Source organism: Nothobranchius furzeri, chromosome 6 (assembly GCF_043380555.1).
Source record: "Nothobranchius furzeri strain GRZ-AD chromosome 6, NfurGRZ-RIMD1, whole genome shotgun sequence".
In the NCBI taxonomy this organism is placed as follows: domain Eukaryota; kingdom Metazoa; phylum Chordata; class Actinopteri; order Cyprinodontiformes; family Nothobranchiidae; genus Nothobranchius; species Nothobranchius furzeri.
The window spans coordinates 20,343,291-20,369,990 of record NC_091746.1 but is presented as its reverse complement, the minus strand read 5'-3'; positions in this window follow the sequence as shown (position 1 = coordinate 20,369,990).

Sequence of the window (26,700 nt, the reverse complement as noted above, 5' to 3'; positions counted from 1 at the left end):
TACAACAGCGCCAACTATTGGACAAACTTCAAACTTTTTTCTGTGATTGTAGATGTCACTATGACTGATATAATTTGTAACTTTCTGTATAGAATATGTATTTTTCATCAGTTAAAGGGCAAAAAATTTTAAAGCCTATAAGCCACGCCCACTTTTTAATCATTTTCAAAATATAGCTTAAGGGTCCAATGATTAACATATGTGCCAAGTTCTGTGGAAATCCATCAAGCCGTTTAGCTCAAACTAACTTTTTGACTCTTTAGCGCCCCCTTTTGGTGAATCCAAACAAAATGGGGAAGGTAGGGCTTACCGCTCATACTTCATAAGGGTCTAGAGTCTCATCACTTTATCTTGAGATATGGTGAAGATATCATCAATTAGCACATGTGCTAGCTAGCGCACTGATTTTGACATGGTGTCATTAGCCCAATTTTCAATATTTCTGCGTTTTTCTGCATCACAACAACTTATCTTAGTCCATAGATCATATGTACGATGTTTGAAGTTGATTCGACGAAAAATGACGAATAGGTGATTAAAACTAAGCTTTGCATTTTTTGCGTTCTAGCAAAAAATCTAGTTAGGCGGAAATGGGCGTGGCCAATACAAAAAAGATGGGGAATCATCCAAGGATCATGTACATATAAAGTTTTTGACTGTAGGACCTACGGTTTGGGAGCTAGTAGCTGAAACGTGTTGACCTCCGCAATAGCGCCACCTAGGTGACGCGGGGTCCAAATTTTTGAATCTGAGTAGCGGTCAGGATTTTCTATCAGACTGCCATGTCAGATTTTCCCTGACAATTTCAGGCTCTTGCGCCCATATAGTTTTAGCGGAGAAGAATAATAATAAATAATAAATAATGAAAAATCCGTAGAAAAACAATAGGGTTCCCTGCCCTTTGGGCTTGGAACCCTAATAAATAATAATAAATAATAAACTAGAACTGCAAGCAGTTATCAACGGGTTCCAAGCCCCCAGCGCCAGTCGCCCACCCGCCCCGCCCTCAACTTCGCCAGTCCTCACGCGGTCCCGCCCCAAAAACACGTTCTCCCGCCGGCGTCCCGTCAGCTCACTTCAACCGGCGCAATGAAAGTAACACTCAGGATACGTCATTAAACCTGCAAAGCCTATACACATATCTTTCAGAGGCATGGCTGACTTCTCAATCGTGATTACAATGGAATTCCACTGTTTCCTTATTAAAGAACGTGAAGATTTAATGAGTGAGATTATCAAACAATCATCTATACATCAACAGAATATTACAAATAACATAAAGACTTGATAATGTCTTTAGATTTAATAGATTTTCAACAAAAACAATGAGTTTCATTTTGTGACTTACTGATCAATTGTTTTAAAAAATCATGAAAAATACATAAATCATCATAAAATTACCAAAATATTCTCACATGGCAGTGTTAACATGCGGAATAATATGATGTTGTTTTTAAATCAGTTGACTCAAAGCTTTTTTGAAGAAAAATTAGGAAATATAACTATAAAGGTCACAACAAAAATTTAAATATTCATAAAAATATAGTGCTACTTTCTATAATTAGGAGAAAAATCTCAGATCACCATAGGTACGTGTGGAATGTTGTAAATGGCTTATATTTACTGTATACCTAAAAAGTTTTCTAACAAAAATTAATTACGTTGTTGTCCAACTATACAGAAAAACTGGTAAAAAGTTAAAAATTAATTAAAAATCTATGCTTTTGTACAGAAATCTCAAAATATTCCCAGGTTGCCTCTGTGACGTGAGAATTCTTCTTATATTTTTGTTGGGGTCATAAATGTAAAACTGTACTTACAATAAAATAATATTTGCATTAGTGTCTGTAGACAAAAATATGTCCTAAAATTAAACACAAGGGGGAGCTCATATCAAGACGACATTTTTTTTGTTTCATAAACCACCTAAGAGTGAACTTTGTAGCAAATTACAAGAAGGTTGTGAGAACAGAATTTGCGCTACAATTGCTAGCCTAAAAATGTATTTTCATAAATATAAAGCGTAAACCTCAACATGGAGCTGCGGCTTTCGTGACATAAGCTCTAGCCTATCCAGCTAACACAATCTGGAAATCTTAGCCTCTTACATGCAAATAATGATTTTTAGGAAATTTTTCAAATTTGAAATTTTAAATGATCATAAGCCACGCCCACTTTGATAAATCATTACCATATTGATAATGTAATCTTAAGACTCTATAGTGATGACAACCACTAAGTTTCGTGCAGATCCATTTAGCCAGTTCAGCAGTATAATTTCTTCCCAGTTATAGCGCCCCCTATTGTTTAATCAAGTTGAAAACCAGGACATACACTTGAATTGACCTTAGGTATGACTGTTATGAACAGCTTTGAAAAATGTCAAAATCTTTTGAAGTTACTTTTAAAAAAACTTTTTCATTCTCCAAAATTTAAAAAAAAAAAATCATATTAAAAAAAATAAGCAAATTATCCAAAATCCCTTCACATCTTTTGGTCAGCCGCTCCTCCTCTCTTGTCAGGGAAAGATGTGATGTGATTGAGTTTGACGGCCGGGAGGAGTTAACGAAAGTACGTTGGACTTACTATGCAAATTTCTACTAATTTGCATAAGTTTAAAACATTTTTTAAAATACTCATCTAAATTTGACTGACTCAATGAACATACTGGATGAGATCATTTGTTTTTTTACGAAAGTAATGGGGAGAAACATGCCAAAAATATTTTTGGGGTACCACAGCGCCACCTATTGGACAAAATTCAAAAAATTTTCTGTGATTGTAGATGTCATTATGACTGATATGAATTGTAATTTTCTGTATAGAATATGTATTTTTCAGGAGTAAATGGGCGAAAACGTTTAAAGCCTATTTATAGCCTATAAGCCACGCCCACTTTTTAATAATTTTCAAAATATAGCTTAAGGGTCCGATGATTAACATATGTGCCAAGTTCTGTGGAAATCCATCAAGCAGTTTAGCTGAAACAAACTTTTTGACTCTTTAGCGCCCCCTATTGGTGAATCCACACAAAATCGGGTAGATAGGGCTTACCGCTCATACTTCATAAGGGTGTAGAGTCTCATCAATTTATCTTGAGAAATGGTGAAGATATCATCAATTACCACATGTGCTAGCTAGCACACTGATTTTGACATGGTGTCATTAGCCCAATTTTCAATATTTCTGCCTTTTTCTTCATCACCACAACTTATCTTAGTCCATAGATCATATGTCCGAAGTTTGAAGTTGATTCGACGAAAAATGACGAATAGGTGATTAAAAGTAAGTTTTGAGTTTTTTGCGATCTAGCAAAAAATCTAGTTAGGCGGAAATGGGCGTGGCCAATACAAAAAAGATGGAGAATCACCCAAGGATCATGTACATATAAAGTTTATGACTGTAGGACCTACGGTTTGGGAGCTAGTAGCTGAAACGTGTTGACCTCCGCAATAGCGCCACCTAGGTGACGCGGGGTCCAAATTTTCGAATCTGAGTAGCGGTCAGGATTTTGTATCAGACTGCCATGTCAGATTTTTCCTGGCAATTTCTGGCTCCTGCCCCCATACAAACGTAGCGGAGAAGAATAATAAATAATAATGAAAAATCCGTAGAAAAACAATAGGGTTCCCTGCCCTTTGGGCTTGGAACCCTAATAATGAAAAATCCGTAGAAAAACAATAGGGTTCCCTGCCCTTTGGGCTTGGAACCCTAATAAACTAGAACTGCAAGCAGTTATCAACGTGTTCCAAGCCCCCAGCGCCAGTCGCCCACCCGCCCCGCCCTCAACTTCGCCAGTCCTCACGCGGTCCCGCCCCAAAAACACGTTCTCCCGCCGGCGTCCCGTCAGCTCACTTCAACCGGCGCAATGAAAGTAACACTCAGGATACGTCATTAAACCTGATGGGCCTATACACATATCTTTCAGAGGCATGGCTGACTTCTCAACCGTGATTACAATGGAATTCCACTGTTTCCTTATTAAAGAACGTGAAGATTTAATGAGTGAGATTATCAAACAATGATATATACATCAACAGAATATTACAAATAACATAAATACTTGATAATGTCTTTAGATTTAAAAGATTTTCAACAAAAACTACGAGTTTTATTTTGTGACTTACTGACCAAATGTTTTAAAAAATCATGAAAAATACATAAATCATCCTAAAATTACCAAAATATTCTCACATGGCAGTGTTAACATGCGGAATAATATGATGTTGTTTTTAAATAAGTAGACTCAAAGCTTTTTTGAAGAAAAATTGGGAAATATAACTATAAAGGTCACAACAAAAATTCAAATATTCATAAAAAAATAGTGCTACTTTCTAAAATTAGGAGAAAAATCTCAGATCACCATAGGTACATGTGGAATGTTGTAAATGGCTTATATTTACTGTATACCTAAAAAAAACTTTCTAACAAAAATTAATTACGTTGTTGTCCAACTATACAGAAAAACTGGTAAAAAGTTAAAAATTCATTAAAAATCTATGCTTTTGTACAGAAATCTCAAAATATTCCCAGGTTGCCTCTGTGATGTGAGAATTCTTCTTATATTTTTGTTGGGGTCATAAATGTAAAACTGTACTTACAATAAAATAATATTTGCATTAGTGGCTGTAGACAAAAATATGTCCTACAATTAAACACAAGGGGGAGCTCAAATCAATACGACATTTTTTTTCTTTCATAAACCACCTAAGAGTGAACTTTGTGGCAAATTACAAGAAGATTGTGAGAACAGAATTTGCGCTACAATTGCTAGCCTAAAAATGTATTTTCGTAAATATAAAGCGCAAACCTCTTCATGGAGCTGCGGCTTTCGTGACATAAGCTCTAGCCTATCCAGTTAACACAATCTGGAAATCTTAGCCTCTTACATGCAAATTGTGATTTTTAGGAAATTTTTCAAATTTGAAATTTTAAATGATCATAAACCACGCCCACTTTGATCAATCATTACCATATTGATAATGTAGTCTTAAGACTCTATAGTGATGACAACCACTAAGTTTCGTGCAGATCCATTTAGCTGGTTCAGCAATATAATTTCTTCCCAGTTATAGCGCCCCCTATTGTTTAATCAAGGTGAAAACCAGGACATACACTTGAATTGACCTTAGGTATGATTGTTATGAACAGCTTTGAAAAATGTCAAAGTCTTTTGAAGTTACGCTAAAAAAACTTTTTCATTCCCAAAAAATTATTTTAAAAAATCATATTAAAAAAAATAAGCAAATTATCCAAAATCCCTTCACATCTTTTGGTCAGCCGCTCCTCCTCTCTTGTCAGGGAAAGTTGTGATGTGATTGAGTTTGACGGCCGGGAGGAGTTAACGAAAGTACGTTGGACTTACTATGCAAATTTCTACTAATTTGCATAAGTTTAAAACATTTTTTAAAATACTCATCTAAATTTGACTGACTCAATGAACACACTGGATGAGATCATTTGTTTTTTTACGAAAGAAATGGGGAGAACCATGCCAAAAATATTTTTGGGGTACCACAGCGCCACCTATTGGACAAAATTCAAAAAAATTTCTGTGATTGTAGATGTCACTATGACTGATATGAATTGTAATTTTCTGTATAGAATATGTATTTTTCATGAGTAAAAGGGCGTAAATTTTTAAAGCCTATAAGCCACGCCCACTTTTTAATCATTTTCAAAATATAGCTTAAGGGTCCGATGATTAACATATATGCCAAGTTCTGTGGAAATCCATCAAGCCGTTTAGCTGAAACAAACTTTTTGACTCTTTAGCGCCCCCTATTGGTGAATCCAAACAAAATGGGGTAGGTAGGGCTTACCGCTCATACTTCATAAGGTTCTAGAGTCTCATCAATTTATCTTGAGAAATGGTCAAGATATCATCAATTACCACATGTGCTAGCTAGCGCACTGATTTTGACATGGTGTCATTAGCCCAATTTTCAATATTTCTGCATTTTTCTTCACCACAACAACTTACCTTAGTCCATAGATCACATGTACGAAGTTTGAAGTTGATTTGACGAAAAATGACGAATAGGTGATTAAAAGTAAGTTTTGCGTTTTTTGCGATCTAGCAAAAAATCTAGTTAGGCGGAAATGGGCGTGGCCAATACAAACTACGTGCAGAATTATCCAAGGATCATGTACATATAAAGTTTTTGACTGTAGGACCTATGGTTTGGGAGCTAGTAGTGGAAACGTGTTGACCTCCGCAATAGCGCCACCTAGGTGACGCGGGGTCCAAATTTTCGAATCTGAGTAGCGGTCAGGATTTTCTATCAGACTGCCATGTCAGATTTTCCCTGGCAATTTCAGGCTCTTGCGCCCATATAGTTTTAGCGGAGAAGAATAATGAATAATAAATAATGAAAAATCCGTAGAAAAACAATAGGGTTCCCTGCCCTTTGGGCTTGGAACCCTAATAATAACTAGAACTGCAAGCAGTTATCAACGGGTTCCAAGCCCCCAGCGCCAGTCGCCTACCCGGCCCCGCCCTCCACTTCGCCAGTCCTCACGCGGTCCCGCCCCAAAAACACGTTCTCCCGCCGGCGTTCGTCAGCTCACTTCAACCGGCGCAATGAAAGTAACACTCAGGATACGTGATTAAACCTGCAAAGCCTATACACATATCTTTCAGAGGCATGGCTGACTCCTCAATCGTGATTACAATGGAATTCCACTGTTTCCTTATTAAAGAACGTGAAGATTTAATGAGTGAGGTTATCAAACAATGATCTATACATCAACAGAATATTACCAATAACATAAACACTTGATAATGTCTTTAGATTTAAAAGATTTTCAACAAAAACTATGAGTTTCATTTTGTGACTTACTGAACAAATGTTTTAAAAAATCATGAAAAATACATAAATCATCCTAAAATTACCAAAATATTCTCACATGGCAGTGTTAACATGCGGAATAATATGATGTTGTTTTTAAATCAGTAGACTCAAAGCTTTTTTGAAGAAAAATTGGGAAATATAACTATAAAGGTCACAACAAAAATAAAAATATTCATAAAAAAATAGTGCTACTTTCTAAAATTAGGAGAAAAATCTCAGATCACCATAGGTACATGTGGGATGTTATAAATGGCTTATAATTACTGTATACCTAAAAAGCTTTCTAACAAAAATTAATTACGTTGTTGTCCAAATATACAGAAAAACTGGTAAAAAGTTAAAAATTCATTAAAAATATACGCTTTTGTACAGAAATCTCAAAATATTCCCAGGTTGCCTCTGTGATGTGAGAATTCTTCTTATATTTTTGTTGGGGTCATAAATGTAAAACTGTACTTACAATAAAATAATACTTGCATTAGTGGCTGTAGACAAAAATATGTCCTATAATTAAACACTAGGGGGAGCTCAAATCAAGACGACATTTTTTTTGTTTCATAACCCACCTAAGAGTGAACTTTGTGGCAAATTACAAGAAGATTGTGAGAACAGAATTTGCGCTACAATTGCTAGCCTAAAAACGTATTTTCGTAAATATAAAGCGCAAACCTCTTTGTGGAGCTGCGGCTTTCGTGACATAAGCTCTAGCCTATTCATTTAACACAATCTGGAAATCTTAGCCTCTTACATGCAAATAGTGATTTTTAGGAAATTTTTCAAATTTGAAATTTTAAATGATCATAAACCACGCCCACTTTGATCAATCATTACCATATTGATAATGTAGTCTTACGACTTTATAGTGATGACAGCCACTAAGTTTCGTGCCGATCCATTTAGCCGGTTCAGCAGTATAATTTCTTCCCAGTTATAGCGCCCCCTATTGTTTAATCAAGTTGAAAACCAGGACATACACTTGAATTGACCTTAGGTATGACTGTTATGAACAGCTTTGAAAAATGTCAAAATCTCTTGAAGTTACGCTAAAAAAACCTTTTCATTCCCAAAAAATTATTTAAAAAAATCATATTTAAAAAAATAAGCAAATTATCGAAAATCCCTTCACATCTTTTGGTCAGCCGCTCCTCCTCTCTTGTCAGGGAAAGTTTTGATGTGATTGAGTTTGACGGCCGGGAGGAGTTAACGAAAGTACGTTGGACTTACTATGCAAATTTCTACTAATTTGCATAAGTTTAAAACATTTTTTAAATTACTCATCTAAATTTGACTGACTCAAAGAACACATTGGAATAGATCATTTGTTTTTTTACAAAAGAAATGGGGAGAAACATGCCAAAAATATTTTTGGGGTACCAGAGCGCCACCTATTGGACAAAATTCAAAAAATTTTCTGTGATTGTAGATGTCACGATGACTGATATGAATTGTAATTTTCTGTATAGAATATGTATTTTTCATGAGTAAAAGGGCGAAAATTTTTAAAGCCTATAAGCCACGCCCACTTTTTAATCATTTTCAAAATATAGCTTAAGGGTCCGACGATTAACATATGTGCCAAGTTCTGTGGAAATCCATCAAGCCGTTTAGCTGAAACAAATTTTTTGACTCTTTAGCGCCCCCTATTGGTGAATCCAAACAAAATGAGGTAGATAGGACTTACCGCTCATACTTTGTAAGGTTCTAGAGTCTCATCAATTTATTTTGAGAAATGGTGAAGATATCATCAATTAACACATGTGCTAGCTAGCGCACTGATTTTGACATGGTGTCATTAGCCCAATTTTCAATATTTCTGCATTTTTCTTCATCACAACAACTTAGCCTAGTCCATAGATCACATGTACGAAGTTTGAAGTTGATTCGACGAAAAATGTCGAATAGGTGATTAAAACTAAGTTTTGCATTTTTTGCGATCTAGCAAAAAATCTAGTTAGGCGGAAATGGGCGTGGCCAATACAAAAAAGATGGAGAATCAATCAAGGATCATGTGCATATAAAGTTTTTGACTGTAGGACCTACGGTTTGGGAGCTAGTAGCTGAAACGTGTTGACCTCTGCAATAGCGCCACCTAGGTGACCCGGGGTCCAAATTTTCGAATCTGAGTAGCGGTCAGGATTTTCTATCAGACTGCCATGTCAGATTTTTCCTTGCAATTTCAGGCTCTTGCGCCCATACAGACACAGCGGAGAAGAATAATAATAAACTAGAACTGCAAGCAGTTATCAACGGGTTCCAAGCCACCAGCGCCAGTCGCCCACCCGCCCCGCCCTCAACTTCGCCAGTCCTCACGCGGTCCCGCCCCAAAAACACGTTCTCCCGCCGGCGTCCCGTCAGCTCACTTCAACCGGCGCAATGAAACTAACACTCAGGATACGTCATTAAACCGGCTAAGCCTATACACATATCTTTCAGAGGCATGGCTGACTTCTCAATCGTGATTACAATGGAATTCCACTGTTTCCTTATTAAAGAACGTGAAGATTTAATGAGTGAGATTATTAAACAATAATCTATACATCAACAGAATGTTACAAATAACATAAATACTTTATAATGTGTTTAGATTTAATAGATTTTCAACAAAAACAATGAGTTTCATTTTGTGACTTGCTGACCAAATGTTTAAAAAAATCATGAAAAATACACAACTCATCCTAAAATTACCAAAATATTCTCACATGGCAGTGGTAACATGCGGAATAATATGATGTTGTTTTTAAATCAGTAGACTCAAAGCTTTTTTAAAGAAAAATTGGGAAATATAACTATAAAGGTCACAACAAAAATTAAAATATTCATAAAAAAATAGTGCTACTTTCTAAAATTAGGAGAAAAATCTCAGATAACCATAGGTACATGTGGAATGTTGTAAATGGCTTATATTTACTGTATACCTAAAAAGCTTTCTAACAAAAATTAATTACGTTGTTGTCCAACTATACAAAATAACTGGCAAAAAGTAAAAAATTCATTAAAAATCAATGCTTTTGTACAAAAATCTCAAAATATTCCCAGATTGCCTCTGTGACGTGTGTATTGTGGTCATATTTTTGTAAGATCATAAATGTAAAACTTTTCTTACAATAAAATAATATTTGCATTAGTGGCTGTAGACAAAAATATGTCCTATAATTGAACACTAGGGGGAGCTCAAATCAAGACGACATTTTTTTTGTTTCATAAACCACCTAAGAGTGAACTTTGTGGTAAATTACAAGAAGATTGTGAGAACAGAATTTGTGCCACACTTGCTAGCGTAAAAATGTATTTTTGTTAATATAAAGCGCAAACCTCTTTGTGGAGCTGCGGCTATCGTGACATAAGCTCTAGCCTATCCAGTAACCACAATCTGGAAATCTTAGCCTCTTACATGCAAATAGTGATTTTTAGGAAATTTTTCAAATTTGAAATTTTAAATGATCGTAAACCACGCCCACTTTGATCAATCATTACCATATTGATAATGTAGTCTTAAGACTCTATAGTGATGACAACCACTAAGTTTCGTGCAGATCCATTTAGCTGGTTGAGCAGTATAATTTCTTCCCAGTTATAGCGCCCCCTATTGTTTAATCAAGTTGAAAACCAGGACATACACTTGAATTGACCTTAGGTATGAGTGTTATGAAAAGCTTTGAAAAATGTCAAAATCTTTTGAAGTTACGCTAAAAAAACTTTTTCATTCCCAAAAAATTATTTAAAAAAATCATATTAAAAAAAATAAGCAAATTATCCAAAATCCCTTCACAACTTTTGGTCAGCCGCTCCCCCCCTCTTGTCAGGCAAAGTTGTGATGTGATTGAGTTTGACGGCCGGGAGGAGTTAACGAAAGTACGTTTGACTTACTATGCAAATTTCTACTAATTAGCATAAGTTTAAATTATTTTTTAAAATACTCATCTAAATTTGACTGACTCAATGAACATACTGGATGAGCCCATTTGTTTTTTTACTAAAACATTGAGGAGAGACATGCCAAAACCTTTTTTGGGGTACAACAGCGCCACCTATTGGACAAAATTCAAATTTATATCTGTGATTGTAGATGTCACTATGACTGATAAAATTTGTAACTTTCTGTATAGAATATGTATTTTTCATCAGTTAAAGGGCGAAAATTTTTAAAGCCTATAAGCCACGCCCACTTTTTAATCATTTTCAAAATATAGCTTAAAGGTCTGATGATTAACATATGTGCCAAGTTCTGTGGAAATCCATCAAGCCGTTTAGCTCAAACTAACTTTTTGCCTCTTTAGCGCCCCCTTTTGGTGAATCCGAACAAAATGGGGAAGATAGGGCTTACCGCTCATACTTCATAAGGGTCTAGAGTCTCATCACTTTATCTTGAGATATGGTGAAGATATCATCAATTAGCACATGTGATAGCTAGCGCACTGATTTTGACATGTTGTCATTAGCCCAATTTTCAATATTTCTGCGTTTTTCTGCATCACAACAACTTATCTTAGTCCATAGATCATATGTACAAAGTTTGAAGTTGATTCGACGAAAAATGACGAATAGGTGATTAAAACTAAGTTTTGCATTTTTTGCGATCTAGCAAAAAATCTAGTTAGGCGGAAATGGGCGTGGCCAATACAAAAAAGATGGAGAATCATCCAAGGATCATGGACATATAAAGTTTTTGACTATAGGACCTACGGTTTGGGAGCTAGTAACTAAAACGTGTTGACCTCCGCAATAGCGCCACCTAGGTGACGCGGGGTCCAAATTCTCGAACCTGAGTAGCGGTCAGGATTTTCTATCAGACTGCCATGTCAGATTTTCCCTGGCAATTTCAGGCTCTTGCGCCCATACAGACACAGCGGAGAAGAATAATAATAATAAATAATAAATAATAAATAATGAAAAATCCGTAGAAAAACAATAGGGTTCCCTGCCCTTTGGGCTTGGAACCCTAACTAGAACTGCAAGCAGTTATCAACGGGTTCCAAGCCCCCAGCGCCAGTCGCCCACCCGGCCCCGCCCTCAACTTTGCCAGTCCTCACGCGGTCCCGCCCCAAAAACACGTTCTCCCGCCGGCGTCCCGTCAGCTCACTTCAACCGGCGCAACGAAAGTAACACTCAGGGTACCTCATTAAACCTGCAAAGCCTATACACATATCTTTCAGAGGCATGGCTGACTTCTCAACCGTGGTTACAATGGAATTCCACTGTTTCCTTATTAAAGAACGTGAAGATTTAATGAGTGAGATTATCAAACAATGATCTATACATCAACAGAATATTACAAATAACATAAATACTTGATAATGTCTTTAGATTTAAAAGATTTTCAACAAAAACTACGAGTTTCATTTTGTGACTTACTGACCAAATGTTTTAAAAAATCATGAAAAATACATAAATCATCCTAAAATTACCAAAATATTCTCACATGGCAGTGTTAACATGCGGAATAATATGATGTTGTTTTTAAATCAGTAGACTCAAAGCTTTTTTGAAGAAAAATTGGGAAATATAACTCTAAAGGTCACAACAAAAATTCAAATATTCATAAAAAAATAGTGCTACTTTCTAAAATTAGGAGAAAAATCTCAGATCACCATAGGTACATGTGGAATGTTGTAAATGGCTTATATTTACTGTATACCTAAAAAAAACTTTTTAACAAAAATTAATTACGTTGTTGTCCAACTATACAGAAAAACTGGTAAAAAGTTAAAAATTCATTAAAAATCTATGCTTTTGTACAGAAATCTCAAAATATTCCCAGGTTGCCTCTGTGATGTGAGAATTCTTCTTATATTTTTGTTGGGGTCATAAATGTAAAACTGTACTTACAATAAAATAATATTTGCATTAGTGGCTGTAGACAAAAATATGTCCTACAATTAAACACAAGGGGGAGCTCAAATCAATACGACATTTTTTTTCTTTCATAAACCACCTAAGAGTGAACTTTGTGGCAAATTACAAGAAGATTGTGAGAACAGAATTTGCGCTACAATTGCTAGCCTAAAAATGTATTTTTGTAAATTTAAAGCGCAAACATCTTCGTGGAGCTGCGGTTTTCAATATCTAAGCTCATGGCTATCCAGTTAACATAATCTGGAAAACGTAGCTTCTTACATGAAAATAATGATTTTTAGGAAATTTTTCAAATTTGAAATTTTAAATGATCATAAACCACGCCCACATTGATCAATCATTACCATATTGATAATGTAGTCTTAAGACTCTACAATGATGACAACCACTAAGTTTCGTGCAGATCCATTTAACCAGGTCAGCAGTATAATGTATTGCTATTTATAGCGCCCCCTATTGTTTAATCAAGGTGAAAATTAAGACATACACTTGAATTGACGTTAGGTTTGACTGTTATGAACAGCTTTGAAAAATGTCCAAATATTTTGAAGTTATGCTAAAAAAACTTTTTCATTCCCAAAAAAATATTTAAAAAATTCATATTTAAAAAAGTAAGAAAATTATCCAAAATCCCTTCAGATCGTTTGGTCAGCCGCTCCTCCTCTCTTGTCAGGCAAAGTTGTGATGTGATTGGGTTTGACGGCCGGGAGGAGTTAACGAAAGTACGTTTGACTTACTATGCAAATTTCTACTAATTAGCATAAGTTTAAAACATTTTTTAAAATACTCATCTTAATTTGACTGAGTCAATGAACATACTGGATGAGACCATTTGCTTGTTTACTAAAATATTGAGGAGAAACATGCCAAAAACATTTTTGGGGTACAACAGTGCCAACTATTGGACAAACTTCAAACTTTTTTCTGTGATTGTAGATGTCACTATGACTGATATGATTTGTAACTTTCTGTATAGAATATGTATTTTTCATCAGTTAAAGGGCAAAAATTTTTAAAGCCTATAAGCCACGCCCACTTTTTAATCATTTTCAAAATATAGCTTAAGGGTCCAATGATTAACATATGTGCCAAGTTCTGTGGAAATCCATCAAGCCGTTTAGCTCAAACTAACTTTTTGACTCTTTAGCGCCCCCTTTTGGTGAATCCAAACAAAATGGGGAAGGTAGGGCTTACCGCTCATACTTCATAAGGGTCTAGAGTCTCATCACTTTATCTTGAGATATGGTGAAGATATCATCAATTAGCACATGTGCTAGCTAGCGCACTGATTTTGACATGGTGTCATTAGCCCAATTTTCAATATTTCTGCGTTTTTCTGCATCACAACAACTTATCTTAGTCCATAGATCATATGTACGAAGTTTGAAGTTGATTCGACGAAAAATGACGAATAGGTGATTAAAACTAAGTTTTGCATTTTTTGCGATCTAGCAAAAAATCTAGTTAGGCGGAAATGGGCGTGGCCAATACAAAAAAGATGGGGAATCATCCAAGGATCATGTACATATAAAGTTTTTGACTGTAGGACCTACGGTTTGGGAGCTAGTAGCTGAAACGTGTTGACCTCCGCAATAGCGCCACCTAGGTGACGCGGGGACCAAATTTTCGAATCTGAGTAGCGGTCAGGATTTTCTATCAGACTGCCATGTCAGATTTTCCCTGGCAATTTCAGGCTCTTGCGCCCATATACTTTTAGCGGAGAAGAATAATAATAAATAATAATAAATAATAAATAATAATGAAAAATCCGTAGAAAAACAATAGGGTTCCCTGCCCTTTGGGCTTGGAACCCTAAAAAACAATAGGGTTCCCTGCCCTTTGGGCTTGGAACCCTAACTAGAACTGCAAGCAGTTATCAACGGGTTCCAAGCCCCCAGCGCCAGTCGCCCACCCGCCCCGCCCTCAACTTCGCCAGTCCTCACGCGGTCCAGCCCCAAAAACACGTTCTCCCGCCGGCGTCCCGTCAGCTCACTTCAACCGGCGCAATGAAACGAACACTCAGGATACGTCATTAAACCGGCAAAGCCTATACACATATCTTTCAGAGGCATGGCTGACTTCTCAATCGTGGTTACAATGGAATTCCACTGTTTCCTTATTAAAGAACGTGAAGATTTAATGAGTGAGATTATCAAACAATGATCTATACATCAACGGAATATTACAAATAACATAAATCCTTGATAATGTCTTTAGATTTAAAAGATTTTCAACAAAAACTATGAGTTTCATTTTGTGACTTACTGACCAAATGTTTTAAAAAATCATGAAAAATACACAAATCATCCTAAAATTACCAAAATATTCTCACATGGCAGTGTTAACATGCGGAATACTATGATGTTGTTTTTAAATCAGTAGACTCAAAGCTTTTTTGAAGAAAAAATTGGGAATTATAACTATAAGGGTCACAACAAAAATTAAAATATTCATAAAAAAATAGTGCTACTTTCTAAAATTAGGAGAAAAATCTCAGATCACCATAGGTACATGTGGAATGTTGTAAATGGCTTATATTTACTGTATACCTAAAAAGCTTTCTAAAACAAATATTAATTACGTTGTTGTCCAACTATACAGAAAAACTGGTAAAAAGTTAAAAATTCATTAAAAATCTATGCTTTTGTATAGAAATCTCAAAATATTCCCAGGTTGCTTCTGTGATGTGAGAATTCTTCTCATATTTTTGATGGGGTCATAAATGTAAAACTGTACTTACAATAAAATAATATTTGATTTTGTGGCTGTAGACAAAAATATGTCCTATAATTGAACACTAGGGGGAGCTCAAATCAAGACGACATTTTTTTTGTTTCATAAACCACCTAAGAGTGAACTTTGTGGTAAATTACAAGAAGATTGTGAGAACAGAATTTGTGCCACACTTGCTAGCGTAAAAATGTATTTTTGTAAATATAAAGCGCAAACCTCTTTGTGGAGCTGCGGCTATCGTGACATAAGCTCTAGCCTATCCAGTAAACACAATCTGGAAATCTTAGCCTCTTACATGCAAATAGTGATTTTTAGGAAATTTTTCAAATTTGAAATTTTAAATGATCGTAAACCACGCCCACTTTGATCAATCATTACCATATTGATAATGTAGTCTTAAGACTCTATAGTGATGACAACCACTAAGTTTCGTGCAGATCCATTTAGCCAGTTCAGCAGTATAATTTCTTCCCAGTTATAGCGCCCCCTATTGTTTAATCAAGTTGAAAACCAGGACATACACTTGAATTGACCTTAGGTATGAGTGTTATGAACAGCTTTGAAAAATGTCAAAATCTTTTGAAGTTACGCTAAAAAAACTTTTTCATTCCCAAAAAATTATTTTAAAAAATCATATTAAAAAAAATAAGCAAATTATCCAAAATCCCTTCACAACTTTTGGTCAGCCGCTCCTCTTCTCTTGTCAGGGAAAGTTGTGATGTGATTGAGTTTGACGGCCGGGAGGAGTTAACGAAAGTACGTTTGACTTACTATGCAAATTTCTACTAATTAGCATAAGTATAAAACATTTTTTAAAATACTCATCTAAATTTGACTGACTCAATGAACATACTGGATGAGCCCATTTGTTTTTTTACTAAAACATTGAGGAGAAACATGCCAAAACCTTTTTTTGGGTACAACAGCGCCACCTATTGGACAAAATTCAAATTTATATCTGTGATTATAGATGTCACTATGACTGAAATGATTTATAACTTTCTGTATAGAATATGTATTTTTCATGAGTAAAAGGGCGAAAATTTTTAAAGCCTATAAGCCACGCCCACTTTTTAATCATTTTCAAAATATAGCTTAAGGGTCCGATGATTAACATATGTGCCAAGTTCTGTGGAAATCCATCAAGCCGTTTAGCTGAAACAAACTTTTTGACTCTTTAGCGCCCCCTATTGGTGAATCCAAACAAAATGGGGTAGATAGGGCTTACCGCTCATACTTCATAAGGGTCTAGAGTCTCATCAATTTTTCTTGAGAAATGGTCAAGATATCATCAATTACCTCATGTGCTAGCTAGCGCACAGATTTTGACATGGTGTCATTAGCCCAATTTTCAATATTTCTGCATTTTTCTTCATCACAACAACTTACCTTAGTCCATAGATCACATGTACGAAGTTTGAAGTTGATTCGACGAAAAATGACGAATAGGTGATTAAAAGTAAGTTTTGCGTTTTTTGCGATCTAGCAAAAAATCTAGTTAGGCGGAAATGGGCGTGGCCAATACAAAAAAGATGGAGAATCATCCAAAGATCATGGACATATAAAGTTTTTGACTATAGGACCTACGGTTTGGGAGCTAGTAACTAAAACGTATTGACCTCCGCAATAGCGCCACCTAGGTGACGCGGGGTCCAAATTTTCGAATCTGAGTAGCGGTCAGGATTTTCTATCAGACTGCCATGGCAGATTTTCCCTGGCAATTTCAGGCTCTTGCGCCCATACAGACACAGCGGAGAAGAATAATAATAATAAATAATAATAAATAATAAATAATGAAAAATCCGTAGAAAAACAATAGGGTTCCCTGCCCTTTGGGCTTGGAACCCTAATAAACTAGAACTGCAAGCAGTTATCAACGTGTTCCAAGCCCCCAGCGCCAGTCGCCCACCCGCCCCGCCCTCAACTTCGCCAGTCCTCACGCGGTCCCGCCCCAAAAACACGTTCTCCCGCCGGCGTCCCGTCAGCTCACTTCAACCGGCGCAATGAAAGTAACACTCAGGATACGTCATTAAACCTGATGGGCCTATACACATATCTTTCAGAGGCATGGCTGACTTCTCAACCGTGATTACAATGGAATTCCACTGTTTCCTTATTAAAGAACGTGAAGATTTAATGAGTGAGATTATCAAACAATGATATATACATCAACAGAATATTACAAATAACATAAATACTTGATAATGTCTTTAGATTTAAAAGATTTTCAACAAAAACTACGAGTTTTATTTTGTGACTTACTGACCAAATGATTTAAAAAATCATGAAAAATACATAAATCATCCTAAAATTACCAAAATATTCTCACATGGCAGTGTTAACATGCGGAATAATATGATGTTGTTTTTAAATAAGTAGACTCAAAGCTTTTTTGAAGAAAAATTGGGAAATATAACTATAAAGGTCACAACAAAAATTCAAATATTCATAAAAAAATAGTGCTACTTTCTAAAATTAGGAGAAAAATCTCAGATCACCATAGGTACATGTGGAATGTTGTAAATGGCTTATATTTACTGTATACCTAAAAAAAACTTTCTAACAAAAATTAATTACGTTGTTGTCCAACTATACAGAAAAACTGGTAAAAAGTTAAAAATTCATTAAAAATCTATGCTTTTGTACAGAAATCTCAAAATATTCCCAGGTTGCCTCTGTGATGTGAGAATTCTTCTTATATTTTTGTTGGGGTCATAAATGTAAAACTGTACTTACAATAAAATAATATTTGCATTAGTGGCTGTAGACAAAAATATGTCCTACAATTAAACACAAGGGGGAGCTCAAATCAATACGACATTTTTTTTCTTTCATAAACCACCTAAGAGTGAACTTTGTGGCAAATTACAAGAAGATTGTGAGAACAGAATTTGCGCTACAATTGCTAGCCTAAAAATGTATTTTCGTAAATATAAAGCGCAAACCTCTTCATGGAGCTGCGGCTTTCGTGACATAAGCTCTAGCCTATCCAGTTAACACAATCTGGAAATCTTAGCCTCTTACATGCAAATTGTGATTTTTAGGAAATTTTTCAAATTTGAAATTTTAAATGATCATAAACCACGCCCACTTTGATCAATCATTACCATATTGATAATGTAGTCTTAAGACTCTATAGTGATGACAACCACTAAGTTTCGTGCAGATCCATTTAGCTGGTTCAGCAATATAATTTCTTCCCAGTTATAGCGCCCCCTATTGTTTAATCAAGGTGAAAACCAGGACATACACTTGAATTGACCTTAGGTATGATTGTTATGAACAGCTTTGAAAAATGTCAAAGTCTTTTGAAGTTACGCTAAAAAAACTTTTTCATTCCCAAAAAATTATTTTAAAAAATCATATTAAAAAAAATAAGCAAATTATCCAAAATCCCTTCACATCTTTTGGTCAGCCGCTCCTCCTCTCTTGTCAGGGAAAGTTGTGATGTGATTGAGTTTGACGGCCGGGAGGAGTTAACGAAAGTACGTTGGACTTACTATGCAAATTTCTACTAATTTGCATAAGTTTAAAACATTTTTTAAAATACTCATCTAAATTTGACTGACTCAATGAACACACTGGATGAGATCATTTGTTTTTTTACGAAAGAAATGGGGAGAACCATGCCAAAAATATTTTTGGGGTACCACAGCGCCACCTATTGGACAAAATTCAAAAAAATTTCTGTGATTGTAGATGTCACTATGACTGATATGAATTGTAATTTTCTGTATAGAATATGTATTTTTCATGAGTAAAAGGGCGTAAATTTTTAAAGCCTATAAGCCACGCCCACTTTTTAATCATTTTCAAAATATAGCTTAAGGGTCCGATGATTAACATATATGCCAAGTTCTGTGGAAATCCATCAAGCCGTTTAGCTGAAACAAACTTTTTGACTCTTTAGCGCCCCCTATTGGTGAATCCAAACAAAATGGGGTAGGTAGGGCTTACCGCTCATACTTCATAAGGTTCTAGAGTCTCATCAATTTATCTTGAGAAATGGTCAAGATATCATCAATTACCACATGTGCTAGCTAGCGCACTGATTTTGACATGGTGTCATTAGCCCAATTTTCAATATTTCTGCATTTTTCTTCACCACAACAACTTACCTTAGTCCATAGATCACATGTACGAAGTTTGAAGTTGATTCGACGAAAAATGACGAATAGGTGATTAAAAGTAAGTTTTGCGTTTTTTGCGATCTAGCAAAAAATCTAGTTAGGCGGAAATGGGCGTGGCCAATACAAACTACGTGCAGAATTATCCAAGGATCATGTACATATAAAGTTTTTGACTGTAGGACCTATGGTTTGGGAGCTAGTAGTGGAAACGTGTTGACCTCCGCAATAGCGCCACCTAGGTGACGCGGGGTCCAAATTTTCGAATCTGAGTAGCGGTCAGGATTTTCTATCAGACTGCCATGTCAGATTTTCCCTGGCAATTTCAGGCTCTTGCGCCCATATAGTTTTAGCGGAGAAGAATAATGAATAATAAATAATGAAAAATCCGTAGAAAAACAATAGGGTTCCCTGCCCTTTGGGCTTGGAACCCTAACTAGAACTGCAAGCAGTTATCAAAGGGTTCCAAGCCCCCAGCGCCAGTCGACCACCCGGCCCCGCCCTCAACTTCGCCGGTCCACACGCGGTCCCGCCCCAAAAACACGTTCTCCCGCCGGCGTCCCGTCAGCTCACTTCAACCGGCGCAATGAAAGTAACACTCAGGATACCTCATTAAACCTGCAAAGCCTATACACATATCTTTCAGAGGCATGGCTGACTTCTCAATCGTGGTTACAATGGAATTCCACTGTTTCCTTATTAAAGAACGTGAAGATTTAATGAGTGAGATTATCAAACAATAATCTATACATGAACAGAATATTATAAATAACATAAATACTTGATAATGTCTTTAGATTTAAAAGATTTTCAACAAAAACTATAAGTTTCACTTTGTGACTCACTGATCAAATGATTTCAAAAAATCCTGAAAAATACATATATCATCTTAAAATTACCAAAATATTCTCACGCAGCAAGGTTAACATGCGGAATAATATGCTGTTGTTTTTAAATCAGTAGATTCAAAGCTTTTTTGAAGAAAAATTGGTAAATATAACTATAAGGATCACAGCCAAAATTTTAATATTCATAAAAAAATAGTGCTACTTTGTAAAATTAGAAGAATAATTTCAGATCACCATAGGTACATGTGGACTGTTATGAATGGTTTATATTTACTGTATACCTAAAAACCTTTCTAACAAAATTTATTTACGTTTTTGTCCACCTGTACAGAAAAACTGGCAAAAAGTTAAAAATTCATTAAAAATCAATGCTTTTGTACGAAAATGTCAAAATATTCCCAGATTGCCTCTGTGATGAGTGTATTGTGGTCATATTTTTGTAAGGAACATAATTGTTAAACTTTTCTTACAATAAAATAATATTTGCATTAGTGGCTGTAAACAAAAATTTGTCCTTTAATTAAACACAAGGGGGAGCTCAAATCAAGACGACATTTTTTTTATTTCATAAACCACCTAAGAGTGACCTTTGTGCCAAATTTCAAGAAGATTGTGAAAAGAGAATTTGCGCTAAAATTGCTAGCCTAAAATTGTATTTTCGTAAATTTAAAGCGCAAACCTCTTCATGGAGCTGCGGTTTTCATGATCTAAGCTCTACCCTATGCAGTTAACAGAACCTGAAAATCTTAGCCTCTTACTTGCAAATAATGATTTTTAGGAAATTTTTCAAATTTGAAATTTTAAATGATCATAAACCACGCCCACTTTGATCAATCATTACCATATTGATAATGTAGTCTTAAGACTCTATAGGGATGACAACCACTAAGTTTCGTGGAGATCCATTTAGCCAGTTCAGCAGTATAATTTCTTCCTAGTTATAGCGCCCCCTGTTGTTGAATCAAGCTGAAAATCAACATATACACTTGAATTGACCTTAGGTATGACTGTTATGAACAGCTTTGAAAAATGTCAAAATCTAGTGAAGTTATGCTAAAAAAACTTTTTCATTCCCAAAAAATTATTTTAAAAAATCATATAAAATCAAATAAGCAAATTATCCAAAATCCCTTCACAACTTTTGGTCAGCCGCTCCTCCTCTCTTGTCAGGGAAAGTTGTGATGTGATTGAGTTTGACGGCCGGGAGGAGTTAACGAAAGTACGTTTGACTTACTATGCAAATTTCTACTAATTAGCATAAGTTTAAAACATGTTTTAAAATACTCATCTAAATTTGACTGACTCAATGAATATACTGGATGAGAACATTTGTTTTTTTACTAATACATTGAGGAGAAACATGCCAAAACCATTTTTTGGGTACAACAGCGCCACCTATTGGACACAATTCCAATTTCTTTCTGTGATTGTAGATGTCACTATACCTGAAATGATTTATAAGTTTCTGTACAAAATATGTATTTTTCATGAGTTAAAGGGCGAAAATTTTTAAAGCCCATAAGCCACGCCCACTTTTTAATCATTTTCAAAATTTAGCTTAAGTGTCCAATGATTAACATATCTGCCAAGTTCTGTGAAAATCCATCCAGCCGTTTCGCTCAAACAAACTTTTTGACTCTTAAGCGCCCCCTATTGGTGAATCCAAACAAAATTGAGTATATAGGGCTTACCGCTCATAGTTTGTAAGGGTCTAGAGTCTCATCATTTTTTCTTCAACAACGGTGGAGATATCATCAATTAGCACATGTGCTAGCTAGCTCACAGAATTTGACATGGTGTCATTAGCCCAATTTTCAATATTTTCGCGTGTTTCTCCGTCACAACAACTTATCTTAGTCCATAGATCATATGTACGAAGTTTGAAGTTGATTCGCTGAAAAATGACGAATAGGTGATTAAAACTAAGTTTTGCGTTTTTTGCGATCTAGCAAAAAAACTAGTTAGGCGGAAATGGGCGTGGCCAATACAAACGACATGCAGAATCATCCAAGGATCATGTACATATAAAGTTTTTGACTGTAGGACCTACGGTTTGGGAGCTAGTAGCTGAAACGTTTTCACATCCGCAATAGCGCCACCTAGGTGATTCGGGGTCCAAATTTTCGAATCTGAGTAGCGGTCAGGATTTTCTATCAGACTGCCTTGTCAGATTTTTTCTTGCAATTTCAGGCTCCTGCCCCCATACAGTATTAGCGGAGAAGAATAATAAATAATAATAAATAATAAATAAATAATGAAAAATCCGTAGAAAAACAATAGGGTTCCCTGCCCTTTGGGCTTGGAACCCTAATAATAAACTAGAACTGCAAGCAGTTATCAACGGGTTCCAAGCCCCCAGCGCCAGTCGCCCACTCGCCCCGCCCTCAACTTCGCCAGTCCTCACGCGGCCCCGCCCCAAAAACACGTTCTCCCGCCGGCGTCCCGTCAGCTCACTTCAACCGGCGCAACGAAAGTAACACTCAGGATACGTCGTTAAACCTTCAAAGCCTATACACATTTCTTTCAGAGGCATGGCTGACTTCTCAATCGTGGTTACATCGGAATTCCACTGTTTCCTTATTAAAGAACGTGAAGATTTAATGAGTGAGATTATCAAACAATGATCTATACATCAACAGAATATTACCAATAACATAAATACTTGATAATGTCTTTAGATTTAAAAGATTTTCAACAAAAACTATGAGTTTCATTTTGTAAGTAACTGACCAAATGTTTTAAAAAATCATGAAAAATACATAAATCATCCTAAAATTACCAAAATATTCTCACATGGCAGTGTTAACATGCGGAATAATGTGATGTTGTTTTTAAATCAGTAGACTCAAAGCTTTTTTGAAGAAAAATTGGGAAATATAACTATAAAGGTCACAACAAAAATTAAAATATTCATAAAAAAATAGTGCTACTTTCTAAAATTAGGAGAAAAATCTCAGATCACCATAGGTACATGTGGAATGTTGTAAATGGCTTATATTTACTGTATACCTAAAAAATTTTCTAACAAAAATTAATTACTTTGTTGTCCAACTATACAGAAAAACTGGTAAAAAGTTAAAAATTCATTAAAAATCTATGCTTTTGTACAGAAATCTCAAAATATTCCCAGGTTGCCTCTGTGATGTGGGAAGTCTTTTTATATTTTTGGTGGAGTCATAAATGTAAAACTGTACTTACAATAAAATAATACTTGCATTAGTGGCTGTAGACAAAAATTTGTCCTATAATTAAACACTAGGGGGAGCTCAAATCAAGACGACATTTTTTTTATTTCATAATCCACCTAAGAGTGAACTGTGTGGCAAATTACAAGAAGATTGTGAGAACAGAATTTGTGCTACAATTGCTAGCCTAAAAATGTATTTTCGTAAATATAAAGCGCAAACCTCTTCGTGGAGCTGCGGCTTTCGTGACATAAGCTCTAGCCTATCCAGTTAACATAATCTAGAAATCTTAGCCTCTTACATGCAAATAGTGATTTTTAGGAAATTTTTCAAATTTGAAATTTTAAATGATCATAAACCACGCCCACTTTGATCAATCATTACCATATTGATAATGTAGTCTTAAGACTCTATAGTGATGACAATCACTAAGTTTCTTGCAGATCCATTTAGCCGGTTCAGCAGTATAATTTCTTCCTAGTTATAGCGCCCCCTATTGTTTAATCATGTTGAAAACCAGAACATACACTTGAATTGACCTTAGGTATGAATGTTATGAACAGCTTTAAAAAATGTCAAAATCTTTTGAAGTTACGCTAAAAAAACTTTTTCATTCCCAAAAAATTATTTTAAAAAATCATATTAAAAAAAATAAGCAAATTATCCAAAATCCCTTCACAACTTTTGGTCAGCCGCTCCTCTTGTCTTGTCAGGGAAAGTTGTGATGTGATTGAGTCTGACGGCCGGGAGGAGTTAACGAAAGTACGTTGGACTTACTATGCAAATTTCTACTAATTTGCATAAGTTTAAAACATTTTTTAAAATACTCATCTAAATTTGACTGACTCAATGAACATGCTGAGTGAGATCATTTGTTTTTTTACGAAAGAAATGGGGAGAAACATGCCAAAAATATTTTTGGGGTACCACAGCGCCACCTATTGGACAAAATTCAAAAAATTTTCTGTGATTGTAGATGTCACTATGACTGATATGAATTGTAATTTTCTGTATAGAATATGTATTTTTCATGAGTAAATGGGCGAAAACTTTTAAAGCCTATTTATAACCTATAAGCCACGCCCACTTTTTAATCATTTTCAAAATATAGCTTAAGGGTCCGATGATTAACATATGTGCCAAGTTGTGTGGAAATCCATCAAGCCGTTTAGCTGAAACAAACTTTTTGACTCTTTAGCGCCACCTATTGGTGAATCCAAACAAAATGGGGTAGATAGGGCTTACCGCTCATACTTCATAAGGGTCTAGAGTCTCATCAATTTATCTTGAGAAATGGTGAAGATATCATCAATTACCACATGTGCTAGCTAGCACACTGATTTTGACATGGTGTCATTAGCCCAATTTTCAACATTTCTGCATTTTTCTTCATCACAACAACTAACCTTAGTCCATAGATCACATGTACGAAGTTTGAAGTTGATTGGACGAAAAATGACGAATAGGTGATTAAAAGTGTGTTTTGCGTTTTTTGCGATCTAGCAAAAAATCTAGTTAGGCGGAAATGGGCGTGGCCAATACAAACGACATGCAGAATCATCCAAGGATCATGTACATATAAAGTTTTTGACTGTAGGACCTATGGTTTGGGAGCTAGTAGCTGAAACGTGTTGACCTCCGCAATAGCGCCACCTAGGTGACGCGGGGTCCAAATTTTCGAATCTGAGTAGCGGTCAGGATTTTCTATCAGACTGCCATGTCAGATTTTCCCTGGCAATTTCAGGCTCTTGCCCCCATTAAGATCAAGCGGAGAAGAATAATAAATAATAAATAATAACTAGAACTGCAAGCAGTTATCAACGGGTTCCAAGCCCCCAGCGCCAGTCGCCTACCCGGCCCCGCCCTCCACTTCGCCAGTCCTCACGCGGTCCCGCCCCAAAAACACGTTCTCCCGCCGGCGTTCGTCAGCTCACTTCAACCGGCGCAATGAAAGTAACACTCAGGATACGTCATTAAACCTGCAAAGCCTATACACATATCTTTCAGAGGCATGGCTGACTCCTCAATCGTGATTACAATGGAATTCCACTGTTTCCTTATTAAAGAACGTGAAGATTTAATGAGTGAGGTTATCAAACAATGATCTATACATCAACAGAATATTACCAATAACATAAACACTTGATAATGTCTTTAGATTTAAAAGATTTTCAACAAAAACTATGAGTTTCATTTTGTGACTTACTGAACAAATGTTTTAAAAAATCATGAAAAATACATAAATCATCCTAAAATTACCAAAATATTCTCACATGGCAGTGTTAACATGCGGAATAATATGATGTTGTTTTTAAATCAGTAGACTCAAAGCTTTTTTGAAGAAAAATTGGGAAATATAACTATAAAGGTCACAACAAAAATAAAAATATTCATAAAAAAATAGTGCTACTTTCTAAAATTAGGAGAAAAATCTCAGATCACCATAGGTACATGTGGGATGTTATAAATGGCTTATATTTACTGTATACCTAAAAAGCTTTCTAACAAAAATTAATTACGTTGTTGTCCAAATATACAGAAAAACTGGTAAAAAGTTAAAAATTCATTAAAAATATACACTTTTGTACAGAAATCTCAAAATATTCCCAGGTTGCCTCTGTGATGTGAGAATTCTTCTTATATTTTTGTTGGGGTCATAAATGTAAAACTGTACTTACAATAAAATAATACTTGCATTAGTGGCTGTAGACAAAAATATGTCCTATAATTAAACACTAGGGGGAGCTCAAATCAAGACGACATTTCTTTTTGTTTCATAACCCACCTAAGAGTGAACTTTGTGGCAAATTACAAGAAGATTGTGAGAACAGAATTTGCGCTACAATTGCTAGCCTAAAAACGTATTTTCGTAAATATAAAGCGCAAACCTCTTTGTGGAGCTGCGGCTTTCGTGACATAAGCTCTAGCCTATTCATTTAACACAATCTGGAAATCTTAGCCTCTTACATGCAAATAGTGATTTTTAGGAAATTTTTCAAATTTGAAATTTTAAATGATCATAAACCACGCCCACTTTGATCAATCATTACCATATTGATAATGTAGTCTTAAGACTTTATAGTGATGACAGCCACTAAGT